Consider the following 15541-nt stretch of genomic DNA (forward strand, 5'->3'; position numbering starts at 1 on the left):
ATAGAACTGTAATATGGCTCCACAGTTTAGCGTTAAATTACAATTGACAATTTTCATTTACAATTACAATGTCAACATCAGCTTATTTACACATTCATACTCACATTCACACACCAACTTAGGGTTCAGTGTCTTGCCCAAGGACAATTCGACACACAGACTTATATAAACTGGGTTTGAACCCCCCAACCTCCCGATCAGAAGACGACCCCATACCAACTGAGCCACAATCGGTCAAACTCAATTCCAATTTAATTACAATTACGACATTAATTGTGAAATTACTTCTCAATTACGCTATTACAATAGGGTAGCAAACGACACTTAATGACACCTTATTTTATGCTAATGACAGGTGTCATGTCATAATACTGACAGCGTAATGTCAGCCTTTATTTGTAAAATCAACATTCCTGTTTCTTGACTATTTCAACACTAACGCTTTGCTCTTTTCCTTGCAGAAAACAGGAAAACAAGGATTTCAGTCAATGTGCTTCTGTGTTACATCGAGCACAGCTAAGCCACAGCACACAACTGGAGCAGGAGGTTGCAAGTTTGAAAACGGCTGTAGCATCCCTAAAGGTGGAGCTGGCAGACAGACAAAAGGTAGAAATGGAATCGTGACTTTCTTGAAAGATTAACGCATTAACGCAGTACCACAGTAACATTAATGTAGTAACAGTAACGCATTAACGCAGTAACGCAGTAACGCAGTACCACATTAACGCAGTACCACAGTAACATTAATGTAGTAACAGTAACGCATTAACACATTAATGCAGTACCACAGTAACATTAATGTAGTAACAGTAACGCTTTAACGCATTAACACATTAACGCAGTAACGCAATAACGCATTAACGCAGTACCACAGTAACATTAATGTAGTAACAGTAACGCTTTAACGCATTAACACATTAACGCAGTAACGCAATAACGCATTAACGCATTAACGCAGTACCACAGTAACATTAATGTAGTAACAGTAACGCATTAACGCATTAACGCATTAACGCAGTAACGCAGTAACGCAGTAACGCATTAATGCATTAACGCAGTACCATAGTAACATTAATGTAGTAACAGTAACGCATTAACACATTAACGCATTAACGCAGTAACGCAATAAGGCATTAACGCATTAACGCAGTACCACAGTAACATTAATGTAGTAACAGTAACGCATTAACACATTAACGCAGTAACGCAATAACGCATTAACGCATTAACGCAGTACCACAGTAACATTAATGTAGTAACAGTAACGCATTAACGCATTAACACATTAACGCAGTAACGCAGTAACAACAGTAATGCAATAACAACAGTAACGCAGTAACAAGTAACAGTAACGCAATAACACAGTAACACTCACCACTCGTGATCATCCTGTGATTGCGTGGCAGAAATAAATTACCTCCCCATTAATTAAAGCACCAAATGGTGCCAACGCTGGTGAAATTGACTCCAATTAAGAGCTCAATGGGACACTAAATATTCAAATTAGTCAAAGTGGGTGACTCAAGCCTGGCAGAGTGCCAACAACACAACTGGTGCTATTGGACACACCGTGTGTGTGTGTGTGTGTGTGTGTGTGTGTGTGTGTGTGTGTGTGTGTGTGTGTGTGTGTGTGTGTGTGTGTGTGTGTGTGTGTGTGTGTGTGTGTGTGTGTGTGTGTGTGTGTGTGTGTGTGTGTGTGTGTGTGTGTGTGGACACTTGTGTAAGCCTCCTCACTTGTGTTTGAAATGAGGGACTTTTCTATACCCTCTTATATACAGAGAAGCAACATGTGCTCTATGCTGATTGGTGCCCCGTGCACACAGATGTGTACTCATGCACTCAGGTTCTGGGAAACATTTGCTCCCGGTGTTAAGTCTGCTGTTGCTCCCTGTGGAATACCACATAATGAGTCTGTGTCATGTTGAGACACACACATTAAAGGCTACATCTACATTCATCAAGTGCATTATGCATATACACATTGTTAATCATCATTGTTATGCATATACACACATAATTATACACTGGTTGTAATGCTTTACATGAATGCTTAGTCATTTGTACTCGGGAGTTCAGGCTCCAATAACGGTGAAAGATTACTTAAGGAAACTGAAAATTCAAATATGTATGCTTTTATTTGATAAAATACATGCTTGTTCATTCCACCAATTATGCTGTCTGACCTAGGTGTTGAATAAGTGGTTTTAAATAACTTAATTAGAAGGTTTTTGTAAGTAGAACAGTTGCACAACAGGCGTTATGTGTTGTCAAGAGTTTTAAAACCATAAGAAATGCCCCACACTGTATGATAGTAGAGATGCACGATATCAGATTTTATTTTGACCGATATCTGATATTTCATAACTATAATTTAGTCGATAAATACAGATTTTTTTCCCCACACCTAATTGTGGAAATCTATTTTCTGTAGTGGAATTAACGTCCAGAATTATTTTGGCAAAGCTGAAAATGATGTAACATCTTCAGGAATCATTTGTTGTGCAAAATAAGAAAAATACAACAAATTATGTTATTTATTCATGACAAAAAAAGGTGCAGTATTACACATTACTCATTGTAAAACCCCACTTTACCGCTTATTTATTTATATTTTTTTTACTGTTATCTTGGCCAATATCTATTATTTATTTGTTTTATTTTTTTCCTCAATTTTCTTTTCTGTATTTGTATTTAGTTTTCTAAATTGTTTGCTCTTTGTGTTTTTGGCTGCAGTGATATGTTAATTTCCCCACTGTGGGTTAAAATAAAGTATAATCTAATCTAATCTAAATCAATGAAGATACTTGCAGCCTATCCTCCTTAAAACAGGTAATACTTCCCTTAGCAAAAAGTAGTATACTTGAAGTTCATTTCAAGTATTCTTGAGTGTAAAGTATACCAAATATACTATGGACCATGTACTTGTAGTGTACTAAAAAGTATACAATGTTAATACTTCCTCGGACTAAATTGTAATATTTTAAGTTCATAAAAGTATTATTTAAGTATACTCTATAATGTCATTTTAAGTTTACAAAGGTACACTTTTAAGTATACAAGTATACTCATCTTTATACTACTAGTGTACTAAGTATATACTTCTAGTCCACATTCTGGTTTATTAAAGTATACTTTATAAGGTCATTTTAAGTATACAACAAGACGAGGGCTTTCACATTTATTTATTGTCACATATACAAAATTTGTTCTCTGCATTTAACCCATGGCACCCAGGGAGCAGTTGGGGTACACTCATTTATATATTACTAGTATACTAGGTATATACTTCTAGTCCATATACTTAGAGTATAATTTTATGAACTAAGAATAAGTATAAGGTTTAGTATTAAAGTATTATCGTAAGTCAAAGTATTATTGAACTTGTCTTAGACTATTCTTTATACTTTTCAGTATAATCGAAGTATACTTCACTATACTTTTCTTAAGTATGTAATAAAATGTAGTGTATAAAAGTACACTTCCAGTACACTGCCCCAGTTTTTACGACAAAATAAGTATACTTGTTGTACACTTGAATAGACTACTTTTTGCTAAGGGTTAACTACTTACATTTTCTGTTTGACTGGTAAAAACAACATTTTTTATACGATCCAAGCTTTTTGTGTCATAGCTACAGTATATATGACAAAAAAAAATGAATTGTTTTGAAATGAGTAAATTTTGTGAAGAATTCTACTCTGAAATTGTCGATTTCCGCTTACTTTCGTTGAGTTTTTTTTAAGTTATGCTTACTTGTAAACAAATATATTTCCATTTACTTAAAACACCAAGTTGACATAATTAAGTTAGTGGAACTTTTTCTATAACCTTGAGTATAAACTACTTACTTTATTTAATTACTTTGAACGTTCGGGTTTAGCATGCATACAAGATAGCGACGCTTAGTCGCAATTATATCAGATGAACAGCCGATATCCGATTCTTGATTTTAAAGCCGATATCTGCTGATAGTATCGAGCATCACTAATCAGAAGCAGTTCATCTTGATCTGACCACGTTTTACAGTTTAAAGTTATATCCAAGGTTTCTTTTGGGGAAAAAAAGCCAATGCAGAAAATATACTGTAAATGTTTTAGGGACATATGTTACCAGGAAACGCACGCTACTTGTTGGCCAACAATTCACGCTTGTACGTTCCCCTCATGCACTCCTCCTCTCGTCTTTTAGGCAGAGGTGAGACTTCTCCGGCAGTCGGAAGAGAAAGTGAAAGAGGCCAGAGAGGAGGCAGCCAGAAGACGTAGGGAAGAGGATTCCCACAGAGGAGAGGTTCAGAGACTCCAGGAGGAGTTACAGAATCAGGAGAAAAACGTGAAGATCGCGATCGCAGAGATCCATAACCTGAGCGCTCACGCCGAGCAGCTGAGCCTCGAGCTGGAAGATCAACGCAGAAAGCACCAAGTGGCAAGTAATTATCAACCCATTTACTGATGATAGTCATGTGTTCACACGCATTGATGGAATGGTTCTGTAACCATGAGGTATTAGTCAGAGGTCTGTTAAAGCAGTGTTTCTCAAAAGGGGGTACACGATCGCACTACAGGGGAAAAAATGTGGACTTTTATAATGTTTATTTTTAATTAAAAATGATAATCATAATAATTATGATGGTAATGGTTTTGATTAGAACAAGAAATGAAAATACAACAGTCAGTCTTGGTTTCACACATGGTGGGAGATACCCAGAAATGATAAAAACTATAGAAATAAATCTATTCTAGAGGCACTAAAACAGTGTTCTTCATCTTTTGGGGTTGTGACCCCATGTGGGGTTGTGTGGAATTTAAATGGGGTTGCCTGAAATGTTGAGTCATTGACAAATAAATAGTAACTAATTAGAAATATATTCTTTGAATTTAAAACACAATCTTAACATATTCTATTACAGATTTTCGGTTTCCATTACAGATTTTCGCAAAATAAAAGCGATATTTTTAAATGTCGACAAAGTATACAGTAATTGCGCTTTGAACGTGTTTCCATTAAAGATTGTTTTGGGGCTGGAGCCTCGTAACTCCTGTGAAATCTTATCTCGCGAGACTTTGCTGCAGGAAGACGGACGCTCCAAACCTCCTTATAACACTTTTGTTTCACGTCTAATGTGGCACTAATAAGTTTAATGCTTGGAAATGAATCGGTTTCCTCTTGTGTGTACATGTACCGCGTCATGTTTTCTCGGAGATCAGTGGCCATGTGACCAGTACGTCATGTTCTGACGTGTATTTGCTTAAAATGTGTTTCCATAGCGCTTTTGCAACACATTTCAATATCAAAATGTCTGAAATTCCTCCTCATGAAAGCGCCCATCACAAATTTATGGCAATTTTTTTTCTTCTAGAATTACTCTTTGATCACATTTCTTATACTGTTACATCTAGCCAGAATTAGTGACGATGTGTATTTTTAAACTGCATTTTATTTTAACTAAAATTATGTTTGAGAAAGTGAAAGTATAGAATAAGGTTGTTTGGGATTTTGTGTGGTATTATTTCAAACAGTTTTATATATATATATATATATATATATTTATTTATTTATTTTTTATCAATTAGTAGACATTCAGGTGACCCCATTTCATTTCCAGGCGACCCCACATGGGGTCACAACTCCGAGGTTTAAAAACACTGAACTACCTATTTCATGGGTAACAATCCTGTGAAAATTAGGGATGTTTTGAAAAAAAAAAAAAAAAAAACATGCATTTCTTGTTGGAATTTCTGTTTTAGAAAGGAAATTCTGTCATTTCCATTTGTTTTCCGCAATCTCGAAAACTCAAAGGCCCCACGTTTAACAAAAACAATGGAAACAAATGTTTTAACCACACGGAACTAAGGGAGAAAAAAACTCCCCATAGAAAACGTAGGGTGTGACCATTGTGGTGTGAACCTGCGAGGCTTTAGCTGTGAGGCAGTGTTACCAACCACTGAGTGGCTCCACAGTTCTTTAAAGAGCTTTAATTTGGTTTATTGTTTCTGCACTTTTAGCCTCCCTCCACTTGTAAGCTTCCCTTTAAACGCTGGCCCACGGATGACCTTAAAGCCAACATTCTTCACTGAACCGCATTGCTACGGCGCTCCAGTACAGATGCCTCGCCTTTTACCAGCAACGCTGCTGTGAGCTCAATCAGCCAGGTCAAATTGCCAACAATGTGGTGAATCAGTTGCTATAGCTGTCTGCATGCAACGTTGTCCCAGACACACACACACACACACACACTGCAGCTGTGTTTAATGGTGCTCTGTTTTAGCTGTATGCTAATGATGTGGTTTGTGTGTACGTGTGCGTCCATGTCAACGTGCACGCCTTTGTAGTTGTGTGTGTGTGTGTGTGTGTGTGTGTGTACAGGAACGGTGATGGCTGGGTCTCTCTGGGCACAGAGATGTCTCATTAAGAATTAACGTACACATTTATGGTCACGCCAGGCAAACACCTCGCATACGTACGCTCACAGCCATTTCTCCCCCAACTCCCATTGCTTTAATTAGCGCATGCACACACACACACACACTGACTCTCTAAGGTACAAACGCATACACACAATCACCTATTGTCCACAGAGAGATGAATCTGAGGTCTCCCCGTGGCAGACAGTGGCTGGCCCGCTCGCTGAACATTGCTCATTAACAAGATAGAGACAGAAGGACATCGCGCTGTAGCTTGGCCTTTGTCTGCGATCAAAACGCATTCCCTCAACTCCAATCTCCGCACAAAACCACATATTATTCAGCTTTTACCTTGAGCAAATGCAATCCAACAATGCCGAGTCCTATTGTAATGACTTAAGAAGAATAAAGAAGAGGCATTATTCCAACAAAGGGGGACATTGTTTACCTGGATAGAGCAGAGGACTGAATAAACTGGGTGAGAAGTCAGCTCTGGAAAATAAAAGTGATGAACAAAGGGCCCTTTTTATAACGCCAAGCTCTCGTCCAGGTTCTTTGTGAGTTATGAAAATATTGTATTGAGTGGTGACGAATCTCTTCACTGCTTGATAACTGGAATATACTGTCACTGAGGTTGAAATTGTGTGCATGCAAAACAATGAAAGGAAGCAGAAACTCACAGCATTGTATCTATGAGGTTTTTATATTTACATTTTAGCACATTAGTGGGATCGACCAGCCATTAAAAGACCAATTAGTTCTCCCATTTAACTTGTTTGAAATGTTTTCTTTCATGGTTGACTTAAGTATAAGTCAGAGTGAACGTTGAACAGGTCAGATGAGAAAATAGCACAGATTAAGAGTTAAGAAACATCGTTTACTGGCTGATTTTAATCATGTTTGCCTGTAATTCAGTTTGATTAAAATGTATTTTTATTAAGTCAATGCTCATTTTACTTGTTTGACCTTCAATTAAAACTAATTCACGACACAGTTTGATATTAAATGGGCAAAAATAGTATTTTGAGTTATTTTTTCATATTTAAGCAGGAACCAGAAAAATTATAAGATCCAGTATGGAAGTAGAATTTAGGATGCAACAAAAACGTAAAGCAGTAAAGTGTTCAGTTCAGTGGCCAAATCTGGACCATCTAAAAAAAAAAAAAATCAAACAGAAGAACTCCCATACATAATTTGTTTTCATTTATTTTTCAGTCTTGTAATTTATTTTATTTATTTATTTAGTTTAAATGTATAATATTAATGTAAACTAAACTAGTGTTTATTGGGTTATTTTAAAAATATATCTTTTTGTTATGTATTGGATTTATTAAGGTTATTTTTCAAGGTCTTCCAATTCATTTAATTATTTTTATACTATTTTAGAATAGTCTGATATTTAAGGTTAAAATGTATGTCCCGGTAACTCATTGGTTAATAAAAAAGTAGGTCAGTTTTTCTCATACTTAGTATTGTTCACTCTTTCATCAAGCCTTTTTTAATATTCCACACTACAAAATACGTATTAAGAATGTTTGATTCGTGCTATTGTATCGAATTGATATCAGTGTCAGCTTATATTCAAAGCTGAAACATCGGTATTGTATCAGAAGTGAAAGTGGTCCAGGACAGTCATAATTTATAGTTTTAAAAGGTGTCAAATGTTCATTTTTACTTAATTTAGTGATTTAGCAAATGGCAAAAACTGTCTTGACAGATTTTTACCAAATACCATAAAGAGCAAAAAATAATCTTTATCAGACAATAAATACAAGGTTTTATCTAACACTGTATGAAATGCAGTGCTCAGTTCTTAATATCTTTATATATTGAGGAGTGGGGCTCTGTATTTGTGAGCAGATACCAGTGCTTTCACACATACAGTAGGTCTATGGTCCGTTTGCGGTGGTGTATAAGCTCATTCAAAGTCTGGTGTGGATTACGTGTTGTTTTTAAGACGTGAGAAAGCGTATATAGGAAGTGGGACCAAAAATAAAAATGGCACGGGGACAGACATAGACAAACGAACCATAAACATCAGGACCACAAAGATTTTTTCTGACCGGAATGTTGTTTTTTACCTTCATTTTTGACAGTATTTTACTCGGGCAAAGAAGAAGAAGAAGAAGAAGACTGAAGTATTCTGGCCAATCTGTGACGAACCAGACCAAATTAAAATGCTGCAGATTCACCTTCAGAACCAAACTATATACTGTATGTGAAAGTTGAACGGAACATGAACGTGTATCTAGACTTTAAGAGAAGTCAAAATGAGTATGTAGTGCGTTCTCATTAGATAGTATGAAAAGATTTAGTATGTGAGAAATACCCAGATGTATACTATATGGGGACACGTTCTAAGTATGCACGGTGTGCACACTAGTCATACTCAACCGCCCCATGATGCATTGCATGTGGAATGTAACATTGTCCTGGGACCGGTCAGGTGTACTGAGTTTGCATCGTACTGAGATTGTATATGTGCATGCGCACACATGTAGACTACTGGAAAATGCATTTTTGCTAAAAAAAAAAAAAATCATTTTTGTTTATTTTTTTTATTTCAAAGTGAACGGACACGTGTTTCATTTGTTTACTGGATTAGGTTATGGTTAGGTTTAGTTATAATCTCAGTACTTAAGTTGAAAATCAAACATTCCATTTTCAAGACACAAAAGCGTCTCTTCTTGTCTTCCATTAGTTTTGTAACCCTTTCATAACAGGGCTCTTGTTTTGAAGTTAACGGGAAGTTTAGTTAGTAGCACAATGGAGGGTCTCCGAAAATCTCCAATGTTGGTATAAAATGTGTTTCCGTGAGTTTTATAGATGAAATTACCACATGTTGATAGTCACTTTCTCATTTAAAATGTTTTCAGAACTTTCAAAGGTGGAGAATTAACCGAGAGTGTGCTTCAGGTTTTTGTCATTGTAAGTTCTAAATGCATCTTGGGAAACTTGGAAGTATACTTCAATGGGAACGGTCATCATCCTAACCATACTAATAGTACGAGACAGTATATACTCATTGGGTTTGTAGTGCGTAGTATTTTGAACACAGCTTAAGTGCCCCTGTCCCTCAGTATATACATAATTATTTTACTATAGTATTACATTTATAAATAGTAAAATGTGGTGATATTAGGATCTCTTTTTGCTTAAAGTTTTGGTCATCGGGGTGTGTTCTACATTTCACACACTGTATACTTTAATGTAACTGGAATGTGATGGATATTAAATTAAATGGTCTCTGTGGCCCTAAAAGAAGAGAAGAAACACAGGCGTGGAGCATGTGTGGGGAGCCGGGGAGGTGTCACATTGATGAGATTGAAGTGTCTGAAGGCAGCTGAATTCAATCAGACTGTGACAGTATGGGATGAAGAGAGTGGAAATAAGGGAGTGATTAAAAGCCAAGGAAAAGAAAAAACCTATTTAAACTTGGCGTATGGCTGAACGTGTCAAATTTACTGGCACTGTCACATGTATCTGAGGGTTGCTTTGCAGTACATACTGAAGTGAAAAATCTATGGCGCTGATCACACAATATACACATCAAGGTGTTTTTTTTTTTTTTTTTTTTGTTGGCTGGTGCTCATAATCTCTTTTGTATTTTTTATGTTTTATAAAGGGGGGTGGGTGGGGGGGGGGGCACATCTGCTAAGATCTAAATGGCTACTTTTCTTTCTCCGCCTCTGCATGCAAGATTTATGCAGCGCTGATCTTTAAAATATTCAAATATGAACGATGGTGTTGTTTTGCTTCTTAAATAAGCTGTTTTGTAAGGTTCGGTTAATGCAAAATAAATGTGACGCTGCGTGACAACAAAATGAAATGGCGGCGTAACCACAAGCGCTACATCTTTATTTTCCAACACTTCCACCAAAAAAAAAGCAAAAATGTGATCATAATAATAATAATAATACACTCTCACTGTGCATCTGCTAAAGATGATGACATCATTATCAGGACTTGTGCGCTTACGTGTGTGTGTGTGTGTGTTGCTCTTGAATCCGGATCCCTGGACACACACACGCACACACACAGGCCTCTCTCCTCCAATTCACCTCTATTACTAGCTATAATCCCATTTCACACTCTATCGATCCCCAAAACTGTTGTTCACTGGAACTAGCCTCAAACACCGACATTTCTCCCCATCATTTCACCCCGATTGTTCTTTATTACACAAAGAAGCTGCCCCCCCTCCCTAGCCTAAACCTCTTTTTTTTGTCTCAGTGCAAACTCAGCCACGCTGAAATATGAATTATAAATGTATGGCTAATAAAAAAGGAAGGGGGGGAGGGAAAGAGGAAAAAAAAAGGGGGGGGGGGGAGTTGGAGATAGAGAGAAGTGGTTGGTAGAAACATCAGAGAAAATGACTCCTTTACAAGAGTCTATTGATCAGTTTCTATCAAAGGGGGATGTCAGACATGAGATTACCTGGCAGTTTGAGCATTAGGTGCCGTGTGTTATAGCCCCGGGCCCTTGTACCGCTGCCAGAGGATTGTAAATAAAGCACAGAGAAGAGAGCAAGGTAGAGGAGTGTGTTGGGGCGCATGTATGTGAGTTTTAGTGCCAGTGTTTCTTTGTCTTTGTCTGGGTTTTTGTTTTGTTTTTTTTCCCCCCTCGCGGTGCATGTGTTTTTGTTGCACGGTGGCTGTGCATTTGCACCTTTTTGGCTTCTACCCAAAAGCAGTGTTGCAAGCCCATGAAACTTAAGAAAGAGAGAGGGGAAAAGTCTTGGGAGGCTTTGGGACGTCTCACGGGAAAGCCTTAGCCGACTACGAATCCCCCAACAAAGCCAAAGGAAGCTCCCATGAAGCCTTACCAAGCTTTTATGAGGGCCAGGCCAGGGCCCAACCCTAGCCCGATACCACTGATTCAGGGTTAGCCAGGTTTTCATCCTTCTCATGTTAAAGGTTAGCTAGCGAGAGCATGGCTAATCTGACCACAGATCTGTGATTATAGGTCGATGCTTTATGATGGGCTTTGAAGATCCCCAAGAAGGCGTTCAGAGACAGAGATCGAGAGCGAGTCGGATTACGGACTAATGTCACATACCAGAAGTTGTGAAGCCGGAATAAAAGGGTCAAGAAAGTGATAGAGTGAGCGAGTGAAGATCTTAGATAGCCCTAGCCCGTTACTGTCACAACTTAACTCACCAAGCCTCTAAAAACACATTTGTGATAGACCTTAGACCTCAAGAGAGAACTGTCTGAAGGTAAAGGGCGCCCGACCATATAAGTCTGAATTTACCTGGACATGTCCTCTTTTCACGTCTAGCCCGGCCGGATTTTACAAACTCCTCAAAATATCTTAGGTCCCCAGCGACCCTGAACACATCTATGGGAACACGTTATTTTAAAACTCTGTAACTCCGCAATAGGCGCTATGGACCAAAACTCATATGTTGACGGTTTTTTTTGTTTTTTTTTTCTCAAAATGGCAAAATACGATATAAATCTCAATAGTTTTAATTCAAATTAAGTCAGAAAGACAATTCTGGGTTAAAAGTGCTGATACAAAATGCCACACAGGCACATTTATTAACAAACAGCTGCACAATATGTGCCACTTTTGGCTTTTTTTTCTCTAATTGACAGCACGTGTGGGTGATTTCTGTAGTGTGGCTTGTTTAGTCGTAGATCTGGGTTGGGACGCACTCAGAAATCCGTCTGAAGGTGCTTTTCATGCTGTTCTGAGAAGTAGAAAAAGCAGCGACTCCTAAAACAGGTATTTTGATACAAAATGAGGTACAGTATATCGATATAAACGATATTGTAATTTTTTCAATATATCTTGAATCTTGATATATATCACCCAGCCCTAAACTCCCCTAATATTTGCTCTATCTGAGAAATCCCAGCAGTTTCTGAACACTAACGAGTTGCTCTTTACAGCCAATATAATTTTTTTAATCATATTTTACTCACAGGTGATGGAATAATTAAAGATGCAGCTTTGTTTTGATGAAAACAAAGCTGCAACTGCAGAGAGAAGAGACTAAAGTCCAAAATGGATAGAATGAGACAAAATACTGGTGAAATTAATGAAAAATGTCAGCAGGAAGACATCTTTGATGTTAAAACCTCCATGGAGGTTCAGAGAGGGATTTGAAAACAAACTTAGCCTATAGGAGGTTATGGTAAGATAAGGTACATGTCTGGGTGAATAAATATCGTTCTGCTTTTGTGTAGCTAGTTTTTGTGTAATTAATGTAGAATAAGTGTGAATTGAAGCTTGTAATGTGTGAAAGGTTTTTAGAACAGTGTAAAGCAATGGTTCTCAAGCTTTTTTGGCCCTTTTCCCCCCTTTTTTCTGACTTTTGAATGCAAGTCCTCCCTTATGTCCGACGACAACATTTTGCTCAGAATTCAGTGAAAAAACAACTATAAACATAATGATGGAATGAATGAGTGTTAACACACATTTTAAACAATCTTATTTTGTATATAAGTGGAAAGAAATAGTATTTAGTGCCACCTGAATAGATTTATTTCTATCGTTTTTATCATTTATGTTAATCTCCCTCCTGATGTAGGACCAACACTGACTTTTGTATTTTCAGTTCATGTTTTAATCAAGATCATTTCTATCATCATTTTCTTTGTTTCGGGTGTCATTTTGTGTATTTTGTTGTCGTTTGTCAGTTCTTATTTTGTATTAGTCAATATATTTTTTTTTTCTTTTGTGTATTTTTGTTGTTGTTCTTGATATTATTTAAATTATTCTCTCTGTGTTTTTGATTTCATTTGGTTGTATGTTTCTCTGTTATTTTTGTGTATTTTGTAGTGATTTTATGTTTTTTTTTTCCTCATTTAGTGTCTTTGTTGTCGTTTTGTGTGTCGCTGGTAATATTTAATATGAATATAATTTTTAACTAAAAATACACGTAAAACACCATATTTTTAATGCTATTTTTGATTTTTAAGTACCTCCTGTAGTGCCATTGCGTACCCCCATTTGAAAAACACTGGTCTACAGAGTCTGATAGATTAAACTGTGTGTGTTCTGGATTTGGTGAAACATTACCAAGTATTTACATTATGTTTGAGCAGTGAGAAAGTCATACTTTTCATGTAGCCTACTGAATTATCAACAATAACAACTTATTTATTTATTATATTGTAGGGCTGGGAAATATGGACTCATATCTCAATATTTAATTTCTGAAAATGGCGATATACAATATAAATCTTGATCATTTTAATTCAAATGAAGTCTGACCAGAAAGACAATTCTGGATTAATTGTGCTAATGCTGCACAATATGTGCTACTTTTGGCGTTTCCTCCTGTAGGACAGCGCATGTGAGTGAGTTCTAAGAAGTAGTTAAAGCAGTGACTCCTAAAGTATTTTAATACAAAATAAGCAATAGAAATATTTACATCAATAAAGGCCATTTTTTAATTGAATATTGATATAACGCCCATCCCTACTATAATGTATTCTGCCGTCACAAGGTAGAGTATAGAAAAAATAGAGTAGTTTGAGTATGCCGAGGGTGGCCCAACTTTTGGGAATTGAAAATACGCTGAAAAAAACCCTCAATCCTTCAGTTTTCCACGTTATTTTCACTACTTGCTCTCAAATCCTTTGTGAGCTAAATAAACTAATTTCCCTGTGTTGTATTTTTTATTGTCTATATTTCCTACTGCCATAATGAGCCAGGCTGTCTGTTTTTCACTTAATTCCCGGTGTTTATTGCTAGCGCGTGTGTTTGTCCGCGCGGCTAATTGCTCTCTCTGTGGCCTCCCCGGTGAGAGGTGTCACTAAGGTCACCTCGCAACCCAACGCCTTGAATACGAATTTGATCTCCGTCTAAACTTTTTGTTACATCCCTGCCTTATTGATTATTGAGATTCATGGCAAAACTTTCACCTTGAGGTTGAGCGCAGTAGCTGAGGTAGCGCGTAGCAATTGCGCGCACACACACACATAGACAGACACAATGTTTTTGTGCATTGTTAAATTTTTAACAACTCCCCACGCTGTTTGAATTTTGTTTTTGTACGGTTTCAGTTTAAACAGTTTTGATGCTACAAAAGCTATAAATTAATCATAGTTATGATAAATGTATTGTTTTCTCCCTACGCTGTTAGCTTTAGCATCCTTTTCTTCAATCAGCCACAACATACAGTGTGTGCCTTGAAGCTTTATATATATATATAAAAATACTTGAAACATTTCCATTTTTTTATTTTACACACAGATACATACAAGCTAAGTCAAGGTCCATCCTGTAAATATTCAACACACACACAGCTAGCGCTTCATGTGCAGCACACACACCTTCTCAATATTTACCAGCCTTGGCTACGATGGCTGACAGTTTGTTATATTCAATGAATACTGAATATAGAATAAAAAAATAAATAAAGGTTTTAGAGCTCGGAAGAACTTGACTGCACAAAAAAAAAAGCGCACAGGACAAACAAAAAGGAGAAAAAAGCCAATTCTAAAATTTAAATTACAGTACTTTAGTGCTTTCAAAAACTGGGAGGGAAAAAAAGGCAAATATATCCAAGAACGATGACCAGTGGTTTTTACTATTGTGCTAAAGCACTAAGTGTAGGACAATGGGGTTTTATTGCATGTAGACAGAAGATGGTAGAGAAGGGGAAAGTGATTGAAAGGCTGTTGTCAGGCTCAAGGTAAAGAGTGCCATCTATTGACAGAACCAGGAACCACTTCCTTTGTCTCAACAAAAGGCTGCTCATGCTGCTGCATGTGTTCAAACCATCTTTCTACACCTTTAAAAAGCATTCAGTGCGTTTTTCTGTGACGTTCTCAGTTTTTATCCGAAGGTGACTCGTCTTTTTTTTCCCTCTCATGCTGAAGTTTAGCAATAAATCCATATTTACCTGCTATTGAGTGGATACATGTTTAATCTATTTATCAGTAATCTACTGGAACTACTGTAATGTGATGGTTCAAACAGTGAATTTAAATTTAGTTTTAGTCATCAGGACTATTTCAGTTAAAGCCTAATTTTAGTCCACTAAATAACATTAGGATTTTAATCAACTGAATCTGTTACAGATATAGTCGTATATATACAAATTTGAAACAAATTTATTCGACTATATCGGTAACAGTCGACTATGTCAGTAAATTTTCCCACTGCAGGATAAATAAAGAATA

Source organism: Gouania willdenowi, chromosome 20 (assembly GCF_900634775.1).
Source record: "Gouania willdenowi chromosome 20, fGouWil2.1, whole genome shotgun sequence".
Classification (NCBI taxonomy): Eukaryota; Metazoa; Chordata; class Actinopteri; order Blenniiformes; family Gobiesocidae; genus Gouania; species Gouania willdenowi.